The 15,419-nt window shown below is 37.0% G+C and overlaps 1 protein-coding gene across 9 annotated transcripts in view; it reads left to right on the forward strand.

The window, feature by feature from the left end:
* Window positions 1–15,419, forward strand: part of FOCAD (focadhesin) — a 302,205-nt gene that overhangs the window by 12,486 nt on the left and 274,300 nt on the right. Inside the window, exon 2 of one of the 9 annotated variants that reach the window (XM_078370188.1) lies at window positions 5,074–5,211. The exons of the other annotated variants lie outside the window; for them this stretch is intronic. The gene's annotated coding sequence lies outside the window, so the exon portion shown is untranslated. The remainder of the gene's footprint in view (window positions 1–5,073; window positions 5,212–15,419) is intronic. 9 annotated transcript variants of the gene reach the window in all.

A 15,419-nucleotide genomic window follows, 5' to 3' on the forward strand; every position in this document is an offset into this window, starting at 1 on the left:
TAAGAGGTGATTGCCATGAGGTCGCTACCCTCAAGGGTGAGATTGGTGCCAATGTAAAAGTTGGCTGTCTCCTGCCCTCTGTCTCTGCACGTCCACCGTGTGATGATGTAGCACAAAGACCCTCCCCAGATGTTCACACCTTGATATTGGACTTCCCAGCTTCCAGAACCATGAGCCAATAAGTTTTCGTTCTTTATAAAATATTCCCAGTCTCAGATAATCTGTATAGCAGCAAAAAACAGACTAAGACATCAATCATACCTCAGTAAATCTGGAAAAAAATAAACATCTAAAGTCTGCTCTCTTCCCACCATTTCTACTGCTATTACCCTTGTCGGAGGCAATATGATTTATCTCCTGGATTATTGAAGTAACCTAACTGGTCTCTTTTTCTTTTTTTCTGTCCTTGCCCTCTTATGGTCTGTCTATTCTCTCTAGAAGCCACAATGATCTTTTAAAAATGTCAGTCAAATATGCTCTTCCTCTTTCCCAAACCCTGTAGGACTTCTCATCTCACTGAGAAACATTCAGAGGCTCCCAGCACCCTGTAGAGGCTTACATGATCTTGGTTTCTGCTTCATTCTGGAATCTCTCACGGCGCAACTTACTGACTTGCACCAGCCAACACTGGTGTCCTTGGTCTTTCTTAAACTTGCCAAGTATGCTTCCATCTCATCATTCCTTCTGTTTGTAATGAGCATTACTTCCTTCAGGTGTCTGCTCAAATGTCACCTATCAGGAAGACCTTTTTTAATTCTTTGACAGATGCTAAAACGTTTAAAGACCTCTCTAAAATTTACCTATTGATGACTAAAATTTAGATTTTCTTGGTATTATGTTGTATATGAATTTGGAAAATTAAAATAAGAAACTATTTGTACTGTAGTTCAAGCAATTAAAAATGCCCACTAGACTGAGGCTAACATACTTGATTAAAATGAGACTGGAGGATGTTGAACACACTGGAGGAACAAGATTTTTTTTTCAGGCACAGACGGATTAATCTTCTGGCAAACAATTTAGAATCAAAGGTAATTCTATTAGCTTACTTGTCTGGAACTCTGCAGGACCATTACAGCTTTTAATAACTCAAAGGTGTGACTTTCTCATTAAATAGTTCTGAATAAGTGGTATAATTACATCAAGTTAGACTTTTTTTTGTCTTGGTGTGTGGTGTAGTGAAACCACCTCTTTAGAGAATGATAAAAGTCCATGGTTTCAAGTGAGTAAATATGATCACTTTTTCTTAATTGCAATTAAGAATTTTATCTTTTAATTTGAAGAGAATTAATAATTTCTTTGTAATTTAAAATAAATAATGTATGCCCCATTGTAAGAACAAAATTAAAAGTAGCAAAGGGGGAATACAGTAGGATACATAATCATCCATCATCCTGTTATTCAGAAATAAAATACTATCAACTTTTTGCCTTTGTTTTTTTTTTAATTCTGTATTTGTCTCTATGTTACATACATGCACACACATATATACACTATATATGTATATGTGTATATATGCATATGTAAAAATTATATACACACATGCGCACGCGCGTACACACACACACACACACACACACACACACACACTTTTTTTTTAGACCGAGTCTTGCTCTGTGACCCAGGCTGGAGTGTAGTGGTGCAGTCTTCGGCTCACTGCAGTCTCAACCTCCTGGACTCAAACAATCCTCTCACCTCAGCCTCCTGAGTAGTTGAGACCACAGGTGCATGCCACTGTGCCTGGCTAATTTTTTTATTTTTTGTAGCAATGAGGTCTCACTGTGTTGCCCAGGCTGGTCTTGAAATCAGCCTCCCAAAGTATTGGGATTACAGGTGAGCTACTGTGCCCAGCTTATATTTTAAACTTTGCTGTATTTATGGTTGTATGCAAGAATTTCTCAAGTTTTTTTTATCGTAAACTTTTTTTACATTATTAAAACTCTTTACAAATGTTATTTTAAATTACTGATCAATATTTTATCTGCACAATCCTAGTTTAGCGTTTAGATTTACCTATGAATACTTTTGCACAAAGTTTGTTTGATTTATTTTTTTATTTTTTTATTCTTAACCTCACTTTTAAAATGGGAGCTGAATAAAACTTGAAGAATATATGCCACACTTTGGGATATAGCCAAGAAGTGTCAGATAGTAAGATCAAATGTAAGTGGTACCCAGACTGCCCAGTTCCATAGAGTGGTTTAGTTTTTGGCCTGCATCAGACTTTCAGCTTCATGGTGCTAAAGTTCCCCATGAAATTAGGTATAGTGGGTGGGAAATGGGGAGACTGTGGTTCTGGGAATCACGCTGGTCCTGCCTTATTTCTGTGGCTTTGTTCCTGAGCTCATCTGATATTTGAGAACCTTTCTATCAGTTTGGAAGTAAGCCAGATTGGGAGCAATTTTTTAGATAGTGTTTGAATTTGGGCTGAAAGGCAGAAGTAGTCCTTGAGGGTGAAATGAAACTCTTTTGAACCTTGGATTCGTTGTAAGTTGCTGGTCTATGGAATGGCTGCTGCTGTTTATCTGGTCAGTCATTTATTTACAACGAAGTGCTGAAAAGTTCCATTAAACCTGTGTGTATGAAAATCATATGTGCTAGTTTTAACATTTGTAAAATTAAAAAAATTATGAGGAGCTACATATTACATCATGACCTCCTCTTCTTTCTCCTACTCCTCCATCTTTGTTTAAATAGAATTCTTAAATTAACTTTACCTGAAAGACATCCTACATACTGTACTCTGTAAGTTGGATGTCAGCATTTTACTCCAAGATCCTCTTTTGATTCTTGAATTTGCTGCTTGATATTTCCATGCTAATGTGAAAGGATTTACTAATGAACTCCTGCCCAGCATGGTTGCAAAGGTTAACTAATATCTGATTATTAAGCACCCTACAAATAAAAACAGCCATGAGTAATAGAAGATGAATAAATGTTACTTTTTTTAAAATAAGAAATTATTTAAAATTCCTTTTACTCCAATGGGAAATACACAGAGGTGACACTGTGGGTTTTTAAAGGATTGTAATACATAGCAGATTAAGCACATAGCTATGATAAATAATAGCTATCAATGGAAGCATTCATGTAAACTATATGTTGTATTTAAGTAACAAAGACCCATTTTCCATCTCTGTTAGATTCACTGGAAACAGTGAAAAAAGTCTTGTTAGCTTTTGCATGTGTTTTTGACTTTTTTTTTTTAAGAAAATGTACTAAAATTCATGACAGTGTAATGAAATTTTACTGATGTAGAGTCTACTGATTTTGGATTTGAACTTGGCTGAAGTTCAGCTTTGCAGTACCTATACAAAAATTATTTGCCTGGTTAAAAAAAAAAAGCTGGGAGTTAGGATGTGTCTAAAAAGGAGTCATTATTGTCAGTTCTTAAATGTGGTCAATAAATTCAGGTTACTGTATTAATTTTGACATAAAGTTGTTTAAACATTTCTTTTTCTACTTCTAGCTCTTATTTATTTTGGTCTTTGTTTCATGAGTCTTAATTAGTGAAAAATATATAAATTCCTTTCTATTTCTCAGTTTCTGTTTTAGAAAGTAGATCTGGAAACAAAATAAACAGTGGATTCCTGATTCTAATATTTTTAAGTCTATTGTCTATTAGGTACGGTGCTAAACACCATAATTTATTAACTGCTTATACCATGCCAGGTCCTAAAGTGGGTGAACAGGAAGCTGGTTCTCTTAAGAAATTCAAACGTCCAGGGTAATAATGCAGCAGGCTTAATCAGTGGGAACGCCTCCAATTTCTGATTCTTCTTTACTGGCACCTGAGCAGGTGCAGCTGCTACACAGATGGAAGGTAGGACCTTGAGAATGAGACAAGAATGTCTTGAGGAGTGATTATAACCCTCTCAGAGCTGGATGGGACATTAGAGATTGATCTTAGCTCTCCAGTTTGTCTTCTCAAACCATATCCTAATATTCTTTCTTCCTGGAATGTGGTGCCAAGTCTTACTTAGTTCAAGCCCTGTTTTCTTTGGCAGCTGCAGGAACTGAGAAAGAACATGGCAGTGGCTTCCTCTTGATCTTCCTGCTTCTGGACATTTCTTCCTGAGCATTCCAGTGTTATTTCAAGCTCTGTTTTTATGAGTGAACTCAGGCACACACAAATTTCCCTGTCTCATTGAGCTTTGTTTTCACCTGTCACATTGTGGGGTTACCTGCCAGCTAAGTATTTCATTTGCAGTGGCACTGCCATCTGTATGTGTGTGCATTTAGGCAATCATTTGGGTATATAATTGCTTTAACTAATTTTAGTGACTATTTACTTATTTTAAAAAACAGAAAATGTTGATGTGAAATTGTTGATATCAGTGACAAGAAGCAGGCATTTACTACAGATGGACAATTGTCATGATGAAAGTGGCCAATCATTATTCTTTGTTAGATACTCACTGAACTTAAACTGAATAGTCAATGATGAAATAAAGGCATACAACCAAAGAACATATACGATATGGGAGATGTATTGCTGGTGATGGTGCCACAAGGATGAGGGTTACGTTTAGATGAACAATTTTTATGTTTTGTGCTCTGGGCATGGAGTAACCCTTTAATGTGTAATGTTTGCACATTAGACTTGATTACCTTTTTAGGACTGGAGTATATACAGAGATACAAAGCTGTTTGTATATGCTGATAAAGTGCTTTGGGAAGTTGATTTAACACTGTATATGCAAGCCCAGGCAATTTATTTAAAGATTTATTTGATTTCCTGAGATGCGGCAAAATATAATTGAAAAAACATAACTGAAAAACTGGATTCAGACTAGGAATAATAACTAACATTTAAAAAATGTTTGCTATGTTCCTGGCTCTGAGCGATATGCCTTAATAGATTACCTTAATTTAGCTCTAGTTTTTTAACTACTTTATTATTTTTAGGGATAGGGCATTGTTCTATTGCCCAGGCTGAAGTGCAATGGCATGATAATAGCTCACTGTAGCCTCGATCTCCAGTGCTCAAACCTCCCACTTGCAGCCTCCTGGGTAGCTAGGACTACAGGCATGTACCACCATGCCCAGCTAATTAAACATTTTTCTTTGTAGATACGAGGGTATCGCTGAGTTGCTCAGGCTAGTCTCGAACCCCTGGCCTCAAGTGATCCTCCCACCTCATCCTCTCAAAGTGCTGGGGTTACAGGCATGAGCGACTGGCTGCCTGATGATCTTAATTTTACAAAAACTGTAAGTCAGCTATACTTGCTTAAAGAGTGGTTAAGTATGTGAGATTTGGAGGTAGACTGTTTATATTCATGCTTTTGCTTCTAACATAATTAGGCTGTTAATTTTGACCTCTCTTTGCCTCACTTGGTTTTTCATGTGAAAATAAAGTTAATAATAGTACTTATGTCATGGGGTTGTTTGGATTTCAAGTGAGAGAATACATATAAAAAGCTTTGACAGTATCTGCCTGGTACATGGTAAAATTCTCAATAAATTCTGACTGTTAATACCATTGTATAACCTCAAGCAAGTTCCTTAATCTCCGAGCTCCTATTTCATCATGTAGGAAATGGAGTTAATATTTACCTCAGAGTTATTGTGAAGATCTAGTGGAATTAAAGTGTTTTGTGGAGTGCTTAGCACATAGGAGCTGTTTAATCCAACATGGTGTTTATGTCATACTTTGTGTTTATTCAGTGAATCTTTATTGAATAGTCATTTTTTATATGCCAGGAAGATAGTGGTAAAAAAAGTCCCTGCCTTAAAGTGTTTGTATTTGTGGGGCGGGGGTAGAGTAGGGAAGCAGAAATGAGTTAATGACAATCATTTGCAATTGTGATAAAAGCTATGAATGGTATAATAGTGGGCCACTGTGGTGGCATGTAGGGAACTACTTGAGGATATGGGGGTGGTGGGGAGATAGGGAAGTTTTGAGGGAGTGTGTGAAGGAAGAGAAGAATCAGCTTATTTGAGCAATTGAACAACAAGCCAAGAGCACTTGAGGCTGAGGGCCCTGAGAGTTCTAGACCCAGATGTGGAAGGAGCTGAAGGTATGGGTGTCAGGGGTGGCTCAAGGAGGAAACTGAAGGCCAGTGTGGCTGCAGTGCCCTGAATGAAGGAGTGTTGTAAGTCCAGGACCTTTCAGAATTTCTAAGGAGCTGGGATTTTATTGTAGAGTGAAATGGGGCGCTATTGAAAAGTCTTCAGGATACGAGTTTAAAGCCAACTGTATTTTATTCCATGTCTTTGCTATTGTGAATAGTGCTACATCAACTATATTTTAAATGGGAATCTTACATATATTATAACCTTGGGGCTGGTATCTTATTTCTCTATCTGGTGACTCATGCAAGATCCTATCTTTGTATATAAGTAATCTTTTTTCATTAAAACAGTTTTTCTATTTCATTGCTGCTCACTTGATGAGAGACTTCCTTCTTATCACTTTAATTCAAATTCTTTTCCATCATTCACCTTCCTTGACTGTCCCACATGATACTGAGGGAGGGAAGAAGCACACATTTCTATAGTGCCTGCTATGTGCAAGACTCTTGGCTTTAAGGCATATTTTATATTGTTATTCACAAGACCTTGTTTAACCAATGAGGAAACAGACTCCAAGATGGTAAGTGATTTGCTTAGTGCCGGAACCAGAATTTGCATCCAGGTCTGTGTTTCCCTGCTCCCTTTAAACCCCCAAAGGAGGTTCCCCAAAGCCCCTTAGAGCTTTGCTCTCTGTATCAAGTTGCTCTGTTATCATGATGATAGAGGTATGTAAGAGTATGAGTTTAGTCAGATTAAGGTGTTATCTTTTCTGTGGACAGTCTTAGAGTGTGCAAAAGAATATATGCCATTGCTTCACAGTGCGCTATTGATCTTATTTATATGAACATTTTCACTGTGGTTCTAACAGTACTGTCATAACTTTGTTTTTGTCCTTGTATCCATTAAGGACTCAAATATAGAGATATCACCGGGCGTGGTGGCTCACGCCTGTAATCCCAGCACTTTGGGAGGCCGAGGCGGGTGGATCACGAGGTCAAGAGATCAAGACCATCCTGGTCAACATGGTGAAACCCTGTTTCTACTAAAAATACAAAAAATTAGCTGGGCATGGTGGCACGTGCCTGTAATCCCAGCTACTCAGGAGGCTGAGGCAGGAGAATTGCTGAACCCAGGAGGTGGAGGTTGTGGTGCTGAGATTGCGCCATTGCACTCCAGCCTGGGTAACAAGAGCTAAACTCCATCTCAAAAAAAAAAAAAAAAAAAAAAAAAAGAGATATCTCCACATCCATTTTGGTCTATATACATTGACTTTGTTGAAAATAGGGAAATTTAATATCTTCCTGTAAAATTTTTTTGTTCATTTGGTCTTCAGCTTTCATTAGCACTAAGTATGCAAATTGAATAACTAAACCATATCTATTCCATTCTACATGAATTTAGTAATTTAGTTTTTATGAATAACAAATAAGATTGATTGGTCACTTTGCGACATCAAAAATGTTACCAGTAAACTTGTAATCAGTCTATATAATTCTTTTCCACATAAGAGTTTTTATTTTGGAGGAAGATTTCCTAGGAATCTACTTGGGGAAATTATAATGGTTATGTTTCTCCTTGAAAAGGAAGGAAGAAAGCTTTTAAGTGGTTTAAACTTAATCTATCTGGCTAAATTACATTGGCCCCTTTTCAGTATTACTCTTTTCATAAAGCATTGGTAAACATAAGTAACAAAGTAATTACTCTTTTATTATTAAAACAGTTTCTCTACTAAATTGCTGCTGACTTTATGACACTGGTGCTTTGATTATGGATTTCTATGCTTTCAGTGATTTAGGTGCTAGAAAGTTACATCCTTGATTTGTACAGAATGTATTAAAATGTGAGTCAAGATTTTCTTTTTTTGGTAACTTTATTAAAATTACAAAACACATATTTTCACAGAACAATTAGAAACTAGGAATGAGCAAAAATAATAATCTGGAATTTGTACGTTCTCGGTTTTTCTATGTGCATGTATACTCTGGAACGAGACTACTTAGGTTGGAATTCCAGCTCTGTCACTTACTCTGTGACCTTGGGAAAGCTATCTAATTTTTCTGTGCTTCAGTTTCTTAATCTGTAAAATGAGTGCCTATCTCAGGGTTATTGTGGGGGTTAAATGAGTTAATATATGTATAATGCTTAGAATATTGCCTTTCACCTAGTAAGAGCCACATACATGAGTTTTAAAAGACCTTTTATTATGGAGCATTTCAAACATAAAAATAGAGACTAGTGTTATGAATTCTAGTGTGCCTATTATCGACATTTAGACATTCCTGTTTTATCTATCAATCTTCTTTTATTTTTCTTTATACACTTGAGTATTTTATAGAAAATTCCAAATAGTACATCCTTTCACTACGTATGCTTTGTACCATATTAATACTTGCTAAGAATTAGGTAAGTTATTTTAGAGAGTGAGTATACAAAATTTGAGTCATTTTTGAGGGGAGAAAATACAAGCAAGATATCTAAAACATCCATTTTGTGAGATTTTACTAATTTTAGTTAACTGGAATGTATTTGAAGTAAGATTGTGAATATGGAGATTTTTGCTATTCAGTTTAGACACTTATTGGTCAGTAACACCTTTAAAATAATTGGGTATTAGTTTTATTGTAAATATACTGTAAATATTTCAGATGAACATGAAGTCTTTATAACATGTTTTGTACTGAGCAATACATGTAATTGTTTTGATGAAGGAAAAATACTTAAAAATTAAAATATTGGAAAAAATAAAAACAGCTAACTTTGAAGATTAAGACTGGATGCTGCAAAAATTCTAGAGATTCATAAGTCCTTATATTTTAAAAAATAACTGTTTTTCATCGATATGCTCATATATTTAGCATATAAATACACATCCGTATACCATACTTTAAAACACAGTGTTCAAGAATAATGAGAGAAAATTCGTAACCAGTTAGACATTATTTAGTTTTATTTTATTATTATTATTATTTGAAAAAGGGGCTTGCTCTGTCACCCAGGCTGGAGTGCAGTGGCACAAACTTGGCTCTCTGCAGCCATTACCTACTGGGCTCAAGTGATCCTCCCACTTCAGCCTCCAAGTAGCTGTTTCTACAGGCATGAGCCACCATGCCCAGTTAATTTTAATTTTTTTTTTTTGTAGAGATGGAGTCTCTTTATGTTGCCCAGGCTGGTCTCAAATTCTTGGGCTCAAATGATCCTCCCATCTTGACCTCCCAAAGTGTTGGGATTACAGGTATGAGCCACCATACCTGGCTGAGTTTGTGGTTTTATATTTTATTTTAATGCCATGTTTTTCTGGACAGCAATCAGTTCTGAGTTGGAATTTCCTGCCTTTTGCTCTTATTTTAGACCCCCATTTCAAAATCTTTAAGTAGCAATTGAGAAGGAACTAATTGTAAAGGCAGGAATTTGATTGTAATTCATTGTACTTTAAGTAAATGGCAGCCAGTGAGATCATTTGAACTCATAGTCATGTACATTTCCTCAGTACTTGAATTATTGATCTTAAAATTCCTGGGACGTGTTGGAGTGATGTGGAATGTGCAGGTCATGCCTTATGTTGCTGATGGTCTAGTGGGAAGAACACTTAGTTGTAAGTCAAGAAACCTTTGTCCTCACTTGAACTCTGTCATGATGGCTTTCCTTTTTGGCAAATTGCTTTAACCTCTCTGACGTTGTTTCTTCACTTCTCCAGTGAAAAAAATGTAGGGAGGGGGATGATGTCAGGTCCATTATGTTAGTTAAGGAAGTGCTAGATGTTGCAACAAGGAGACCCTGAAATGTAATGGTTTAAACAATGTAGAAGTTTTTCCTGTAATATTTGGAGTTCCAGGTATGCAACTCTACAGCAAGCTATTATTTAGGGATCCAGGTTTTTTCTATCTTTTTCTTCAATAGAGTCCCAGGGCCATTGTCTTCATGTGGATGGCTGCATCTAGGTTGTTGCCCAGAATTCGTTGTGGTTTGGAAGAGAGATTGGAGGAAGTAGACTCCAGCCTGGAAATGGCATGTCACTTCTGCTCAAACGTCACAGCACTGGAGAGAACTTGATCACATATTCATACTGAACCATATTTGAGGCTGGGAAATGTAGTGAAGCTATTCAGGTTACAGTTTTGTTAATACAGAAGAAGAGAACAGATATTGGAGGATAAATAGCAATCTCTTCCACATCATATGGTTGCTGCTTTCTCTGATAATATTGACCAAGTGGCTCTGTCACACCACTGAGTTGCTATCTGCTTCAGCTTGATTTTGAAATTACTGGCTAAGGGAAAAGTATTTTCTACTCTTGGTTTAATTTTAATGTGTCTTAGTGGTCTCTCTGATAATATAATGATTAAACATTACTGTTTTCTTGTACTTGCTCTTTAATGTTGAAAACTTTCAATTTTTATGAATTTTTATGAATCATATACAGTTGACCCTTGAACAATTTGGGGGCTTGGAGTACCAGTCCCTCATGCAGTCAGAAACTTGTATGTAACTTTTTACTCCCCAAGAAATTACTGGTATTATAAACAATTGATTAATACATATTTGATATATTATATGTATTATATACTGTATTCTTACAACAAAAAAAAAGCCAAAGTTATTAAGCAAATCATAAAGAAGAGAAAATATGTTTACTATTCACTAAGTGGAAGTGGATCATCATAAAGGTCTTCATCTTCACCTTCACGTTGAGTAGGGTAAGGAAGAGAAAGAAGAGGGGAGGTTGGTCTTGCTGTCTCAGGGGTGCCAGAGGTGGAAGAAAAGCCATGTATAAGTGGACCTTTCTTCAAGGGTCAACTGTGGTTAAGAAGATTCTAATTATCTTGTCCTGTTAATTTGGGAGTGTAGGTGGCAGTTGGATTTTTAAGTTTTTGAAGTAGGAGCTGAGGCTAAGTGTGAGCAGGTGTCAGGATTTAATAAAAGGTGATGAAACAGAATCAAGCTGCCTGACCTTAGAGAGGATATACAGAAATAGGGACTGGGAAGCAGTGGATGAGAAGCTAAGCAGCAGCAGAATGAGAAAGATCATTTAGACAGTAGAACAAGGTAGGCATTTGAAAAGTATAGGCAGATTTTTTTCCCCTCTTTTTTGAGGGTCAGTCAGCTAGGTGACTTTAGAATCCACCCTTGAGCCATAGTCTTAAATAAATTTATAAAATCAGCGCAAAGTTGGTTTATTGATGGTTCCCATCAGCTTTTCTGTAAGCCATCCACAAAAAGTAATAAAAAGGATAAAAATTGTCAAAATGTGTGTTTAAAAGTATGGTTTTAGGCTGATGGTTCCATAGCTTAATTTGTGGGAGGAAGAAACTAAGTAAATTCCATAACTGATAATTGGAATAGTTAATAAAATGTTAGAGAAAATCCTGGATTTTGTGTCTCTAAAACATAGAGCCCATTAATGTGAGTAAAGTAATCATTTTTCATCAGCCCCTTTTTCAGTTTTCTGATGATACTGCTCATGTAAACTAGCTTTAAGAATGTACTCTGGGCTGGATGTGGTGACTCACATCTGTAGTAAGCCCAGTGCTTTGCATGGCTGAGGGTGGGAGCATCACTTGAGCCCAGGCGTTTGAGACCAGCCTGAGGAACAGAGGGAGTCCCCATCACTACAAAAATAAAAACAAACAAACAAAAACTTTATCTAGGCATGGTGGTGTATGCCTATAGTCCCAGCTACTTGAAAGGCTGAACATGGGAGGATCGCTTCAGCCCAGGAGTTTGAGGCTGCAGTGACCTATGATTGTATCACTGTACTCTAGCCTGAGTGACAGAGCAAGACTCTGTCTCTTAAGAAAAAGAAATGTATTCTGTATAGCCCAGAGTTTCAACCAGATGACTGTTCTTGAGCTCTTCCTGTATAGAAATTTGGTAGTCAAGAGTACTCAAAGTTAAATGTCTTTCTTTGTGACCACGGAACCCTCCTCTTCCGACTAACTTGTATAATCAGTTACTATCTCTGCTAGAGTTTCATAATCATTAGATTTCCTCAAATCTTCAGATTGTGTCCTTCATTTGAGGTTTGACATTAAGTACTTTTGTGTGATGTGTAGTTGTACAGTGTCCTAGAGGAACTATTGAGAAAGAAAGTTGAAAATCCAGAGTGTTTTATCTACTGCTCTTTTATTAGTGAAATTGATATGATAGATTAATTTTCTTGGAAGTGTTTTTCCGGGGCTGAAATACCTTGCCAGATAATGTGATAATTGCTTACATTAAACAACTGCTTTGATTCACTGGGAACTTAAAGACCTCATTAAAAATTATCTTTCTGATTTAGATTTAGACAGACAAAAAAGGCATACTGACAGGTTGGAGATAAATCTTTTAAAATCAAACACGCATTTTTGTAGCATGTGGTTTATGGATTATATTGTTATCAGTTTCCTTTTAGTAAGAATGGCATGACAAGAAGTAATATGTAAATTGTTTTTTCTTAATGTATAAAATATCTAAAGGAAATTGAATTTAAAAATAAAGTGGATTGCTCTCTAGACTGGGTGACAAAGTGAACCCTGTGTCTGTCTCTTAAAAAAAGGGCACATGCTACACTTGCCAGTGCTAAAGTGAGCATGTGTGTACTCTTTTTTTAAATTCCCTATGAGGATATGATGTTTTTATACCTTGAAAGGCCAATGGTTGTGATTAACCTTGAAATGTAAGTCTTCAGCAAATGAAAGACAATTGCAATTTGTAGCCCAGGGATAACAAATCAAGGATGATATAAAATCCTCTTGCAGCTTGGGTAGTGGTTTTGAGAATGCTTAATGGCCATTTGTTAGGAAAGGTAAAGTTACTACAGATTTAAAAAACATATTCATCCTCTGAGGTGTCACACTGAAATTAGGGCTGTCTTTTGTAATCTTTGGTATTTGTCATCTCTACTTAGGTAATTTGAATAAAAACAACACTCTTTTAACACAGTGGCCTGTCTCCTGAAAGCAAGGACATTTTTTTGGATGGCTCAGCTTCTTCACTTCTATAATAAGCTATTAGCTTAAGCACCTGCTCACCTGGTACCTAAAACCATGTTGGAATTCCAGCATTCTGGGCCTGGATCAGAGCACATAGCTCTGTGTAGTTACCATCATTGATAATTAAGCAATTCTATTTGGTGACATATTAATAAGCTTACCTGCTTCTCTGGATCCTATAAAGTCAGTCTTCTGTTGAGTTAGGTTAGATCATCTGAAAACTGTGTACTTGAATCCCAGTAGCTGAGATTTTTTTTTGCGGAAAACATGTCACATTATGCCTGTGGCTCTATCCAGGGATTACTTTAAAAAGAAGTAATATGACTGGTTGCGGTGGCTCACACCTGTATTCCCTGCCCTTTGGGATCTGGGTCATCTGAGGTCAGGAGTTCGAGACCACCCTGGCCAACATGGTAAAACTCTCTAAAAATACAAAAAATTAGCCAGGCATGGTGGTGGGCACCTGTAATCCCAGCTACTTGGGAGGCTGAGGCAGGAGAATCACTTGAACCCAGAGGTGGAGGCTGCAGTGAGCCGATACCATGGCATTGCACTCCAGCTTGGGCAACAAGAGCGTAATTTCATCTAAAAAAAAATAATAATAATACAACATTTCCTTTTGCTTTTGTTTTTGAGAATACTGCCTGGTATATCATTGTGTATTCTATTTATAAAGCCCAATGTGAGAAATTTCCTTCAGAGTTTAAGGGCATAAAAATATTTGTTTTCTTTGAGACAGGACATTTCTTATCTTTTAGAGTATAAAAGAGGTATCATTTATTTTGTTTGTCTATTTGCCCTAGCTGCCTGGGAGCACAGGGCCAAATTTGAATGTTAATTGTAGGAATTATGTCAAATTTTGTAAACTAATTTAAAAATAGTTACATATCCTGGGAGTTAGCAAACTATGGCCCACCCACTTCTTTTTGTAAATAATGTTTTATCAGAACAGAGCTGTAGTCATTATATTTATGTATTGCTTATTGCTTTTGTGCTACAGTGGCAGACTTGAGTAGTTACTCTCTGGCCCTTTACAGAAAAAAGATTTCTAGTCCTGTTATAAATAGTTACATGTGGATCAGACCAAAGGCAGTAACACTGAATATAAAGCAGTGTGATTACTGTTAGATGTAGCTAGTTGGAAGAGGCTTAAGAGATGTGCTATGAAAGGAGTTTAATATTTAAGCAGTGGCGGCATATAAAAGACATTTTATGTGGGAGAGAAGAAGAAAAATCCTGTAGGACTGTGCAGATTTTGAACATGTGCGACCATTTTGGAAACTGTTTTAGCTAGATTAGAATTACAGCAGTGAAAATGAAGTTGTATGGGTAAGACTGTTGATAGGAAGGCATCAAAGCTAGGCATCAGAATTTGCATTTAATCTGACAGACAATTGCAAATCCACTATGGATTTTTCACAGGGGAGCGATGTGATGGGAACAGTATTTCAGTACAGTTAATCTAACGGCAGTGTATGAACTCAGCATATAGCGCCCCAAGACTAAGCAGTTACTGGAGTAAGCCTGGTTTGGGGAACTACGATGATGACTGTAGAACGGAGAGGAAGAGTAGCCTCTGAGGTGCTGGAAAGAAGGAAGACAATTTTGGGGCTGACTGGATTTAGAGAGTGGTGGTGAAGGAAACTGCGAGAGGAGAACTGGAGAAAAATGAACTGAAGTGACAGTTTTTTTGAGAGGAAAATACGTGTTTTGTTTTTGACATCCCTGGTTTCTGGTGTTTTAGAGCCTACTAAGAGAAAGTATAGAAACATTTGGAGAACTGTGCTAGATGATGCCTGATAACTGCGGCAGACTTTGTATGGAGGGACAACAGCACAAGGCAGAGTGGCTGGGGAGTACCTCCAGGAAAGAAGATAGCACTGGAGAAGCAGAGTGAATGGAGGAACAGGAGTCAGTGAAACAGTGTTTCCCAATGTGTATCCCAGGACAGACTGATAGTATAGATGGTTAGCAGGTATTTTCCATTGCTGCATGGCCAGATAGGTTTGATGAATTCTGAGTTAAGCAAAGTTAAAAAGACTAACTGTTTTAGACCCTCTCACGTTCTTTAATAATATGGACCATTATTTGTATCTCCAATAAGCTGTTTCCCTCCAAGTTTAGATTCCTGTATTTAACTTTCTACGAGACATTTCCCCTTGGGCTGTTTATGAGGCATCTAAAATTTAACTGTCCAAAATGGAATTTCTTGTCTTCCTCACAAAACTTGGTTCCCCATCTCAGTTGATGGCAGCTCTGTCTTTTCTTTTCACTAAAAAATGCCATTATAAGAAGTAATATAGAAGTAGTATAGTTCCATGGGTAAAATGGCCAAAGGAATTGAGATTAAAAATGAAATTGCTCAGGTTGAGCATGGTGGCTCATGCCTGTAATCCCAGCACTTTGGGAGGCTGAGGCGGGTAGATCAATTGA

Source organism: Callithrix jacchus, chromosome 1 (assembly GCF_049354715.1).
Source record: "Callithrix jacchus isolate 240 chromosome 1, calJac240_pri, whole genome shotgun sequence".
In the NCBI taxonomy this organism is placed as follows: domain Eukaryota; kingdom Metazoa; phylum Chordata; class Mammalia; order Primates; family Cebidae; genus Callithrix; species Callithrix jacchus.